Source organism: Canis lupus, chromosome 15, assembly GCF_003254725.2.
Source record: "Canis lupus dingo isolate Sandy chromosome 15, ASM325472v2, whole genome shotgun sequence".
NCBI lineage: Eukaryota > Metazoa > Chordata > Mammalia > Carnivora > Canidae > Canis > Canis lupus.
The window spans coordinates 19,225,131-19,228,759 of NC_064257.1; the positions used below are offsets into that span (position 1 = coordinate 19,225,131).

The following is a 3,629-nucleotide window of genomic DNA, read 5'->3' on the forward strand; positions in this document are numbered from 1 at the left end:
CACGGAGCCTGCTTCTCCCTCTGCCTCTCTCTCTCTCTCTCTTAGTGTTCTCTCATGAATAAATAAATAAAATCTTAAAAATAATAATAAAATAAAAATTTCATTTTTTTCATTTTTATTTTGTTTTAATAATCTTAGTTCATCTGACTAGTCAAACTGCCTAAAAAATATGTGGGTTTTTAAAAAATCATGAACAAAGCCCAGTTAAAACCTTAGCAGTGTGACAGCGGAAGTCAGTTAGCAGCACTTCAGCTCAGACATTTTGGCTCCGGGTTCCGATTTGCCACAGATCACTGCTCCCCGCCCGCGATGGTTCACTTTGTGCGCCAACATGGCTGGGCCATGGTACTCAAATACTTGGTTAAATACCAGTCCAGATGTCAACATGCAGGTATTTTTTTGGATGAGAGTAATATTAAAATCAGTAAACTTCCAGGGAAGCAGATAACCCTCCAATCAGTTGAAGGCCCTAAAAGAGAAAGGCCAAGGAGGCCTGAGTAAAGGAACTTTGCCTCCAGGTTGCCTTCACATTCTAAGCCGCAACAGCTCTGCCCCAGTCCCCAGCCTGCCAGCCTACTGGCCTTCCTTGCAGATTTCGGACTTGTCAACCTCCCTAAGTGTGAGCCAACTTCTTAAACTCTCTCTCTCTCTCTCAATAGATGGATAGATAGAAAGATAGATACAGATTGATAGGTCTCTCTCTCTCTCTCTCCATATGGATGTACATACACACACCCTATTGGTTCTTTTTCCCTGGAGAGCCCTAATACACCGGAGCACCTCATGGCTCCTGGATATTTGCAAACAAGCCCACTCTTGTAGCTTCCCATTTCTGTAAGGCATTTATTCAAAGCTGACTAAGGCAGTGCGATCGAGAGGGATAAGGAACACGAATTCTGATATGAGATTGGGCGGAATCATAGTAGCAAGGTTATATCCCGCAGGTAAACCTCTTAGCTCTCTGAGTCTTCGTGTTCATATCTGTGAAATGGGTCATGATGCTGCTTTGAGGATGAAATGGCCACGATAGTGAAAACAACAACTAAAAATGCGGACTTTGTCAGAGCACGTGCCGTGTGCCACACGAACATGGACTCTCTTTTCCTTCCCACACGGCCTTCGGAGGTGGGCATGAGGAAACCGAGGTCCCCAGAAGTTAAGGGCTTGTGCAGGGTCACAGAGCCAGCAGGTGGTGATCATGGGATCACAACCAGCCCCCCGTGGCCTCCCTAACACACGTGAAGACTCCCGGTCTATGCCCAGCACAGAGCAGGTGCACAAGACTGATTTCCTTCCATTTTCTTTCTCCAAAGCCTTCCGTCTGATCACTCAGCCTTCCTGCTGAGGTCAGAGCCAGTCAAAGCAACAACGTGTCGTACAGTCAATCTATAGCCCTGGAACGTTCAGGAATGTGCCCCAAGATGACTCATTCCGAGACTTCCCTGCCAGGAAGCAGAGCTGAGAGCAGGGGCAGCCTGTTGCTCGCAGCATCTCGGGTCGCCTGGCACCCCCGGCCTCTGGTCGGGTGACGAGGTGCGGCCACTGGCTGGACAGCTGGACGCAGTGCTGCCTCCTGCTGCTGGGTTCACCCCCAGGCCGGCCACAGGCCGCGTGTGCAATGCACACCTCCTCGCCCCTGCTTTTCCCGCGTAATTCAAAAGTGAGAAGAAACAGTGGCTATGGCCTGAATCTTCCCTCCTGACCTGGTGGTGCCCAGAGAGCAAGCCGCTTTCACTTCTTTGGTTATGTTGCTGTGGAACTATGGAGAAGGACAGAAGGACCCCTCTCCTCTGTCCCTCCTCTCTTCCCTTTGGAAGTCACTAAAGAGGCCTGTTCCATTAGCATGAAGAGTGCGCTTGTGCATTTTAAGTGGTTCTTTGGCACACGGGGGAGCTATTCTATGACAGGCCACAGACATTGTGTCTGCAGCTCTCCGTAATCATAATAGGCACCCGGGTAATATCGATATCTCCAAATGTAACATCATCTCCTGGAAAATTCATCTCCTGCGAGGATGCTGATGTTGGTACCAAGTCATTCTATAATTCTAGGGAAAGAGCTTTTGAGAACCCTCTATACTTGGCATAACACCTGTTATATCCATGCTTGGATTTTCACCAACTTAAATAATTTAAAGTTCAAGAATATTCTATAAAGACTGATTTCCAAAAAAAAAAAAAAAAGACTGATTTCCTTCCAGCTGATTATTTCAGGGCTTCCAGTATAAATGCTAATGCAGGAACACTTGTTTTTGTTATTAAGCTATAAGTCTGCTATAAAACATGTTTTTAGAAAACAATTAAAAAATTTATGACTTGTATTATACATTTCTATGGTGTGATGCAATGAACCATGCTTGGCATCTGTTACAACTGGATCTACCAATGCAACATGTGGCCTGGGTACAAAGTCACTTCGGTTCCTTTCCAGCTTCCTGTCCCTACATTCCTCCCTAAAGATGCCGTGAACATGTCCTTGTTTTCTGTGCCTTATGTGTGCTGTCACCTTAGCTACACTGACCCTCCTATCCTTTATCACCCTTCTCCCACGGTGCTTCACAAATTCCTTCTCATTCCTGACATCGGGATCCAATGTCATCAGGAAGCCTTTCCTGATTTCCCTACACTCCTTCCTTGTAGAAGGGTTTTCTTTTTTAATTTATTTCTTCTATTTATTTCTTCTAACTCGCCAATTTCCAAACATAGTTATGTATATAGTTATATCTATATTTCCAAATATAGTTAACTCTAAATTATCTTATCTTACCTAGCAGTCCTGGAAGGCACACAGAGGTACTGAATGAAAGCAGTTCGGTGCAGGCCTCGTGTTCTCTTCTGTCTGGTCAGAGTGAAAGAGAACAATGCAGGAGGACTCTGGCCCACTCAGGCCTTTACGTTGACTTGGCTTTGGCTATGCGGTACTGGTTGCTTCTGGTGGGAAGCAGGTAGTGTCCTATCATTGCTTGCTGGGCTTGTTTTCAGTAGTTTAGCAGGCCTAGGTGCTTATCAGCTGTCTCAGGATCCGTGGAACATTTGGGTTTTCCTAGCTACATCTGGAACCTTAGCTGGCACTATGGGAATGAGAGTCTATCACTGAAAAATGTATGCCTATAGGCTTAATCACAGGTGCCAGTTTACTGATGGTCACCAAGCTTGGAATTAGTATGTTGAATAGACTCCATCAGTAATAGTCATGTCCCAGCTTGGACTCATGAAGAATTTTAAAACTTCCATTATTTTTACTGCATTAAGAGAAACAAGTGTAGCATTTTCACATATTTTGACATTTTACTTAAAACAAAACAAAACAAAATGACATTGAACTTTCCTGGAGAAGAAATCAGTCATCATCATAACAACCTTAAAAAGATGGTAGTATATAACCCAAGAGCTTTTTACTATACTCTCATACCGTTTGACTCTTTTTTTTTTTAAGATTTTATTTATTTATTCATGAGAGACACACAGAGAGAGAGAGAGAGAGAGAGAGAGAGAGAGGCAGAGACACAGGCAGAGGGAGAAGCAGGCTCCATGCAGGGAGCCCGACGTGGGACTTGATCCGGGTCTCTAGGATCACGCCCTGGGACAAAGGTGGTGCTAAACCACTGAGCCACCCGGGCTACCCTGGTT

General features: G+C 45.0%; 1 pseudogene; it reads left to right on the forward strand.

Annotated features, from left to right (window-relative positions):
• The first annotated feature begins 2,860 nt into the window (after positions 1-2,860).
• LOC112654288 (transmembrane protein 14C-like) lies at positions 2,861-3,187 on the forward strand (annotated as a pseudogene).
• Positions 3,188-3,629: the final 442 nt, after the last annotated feature.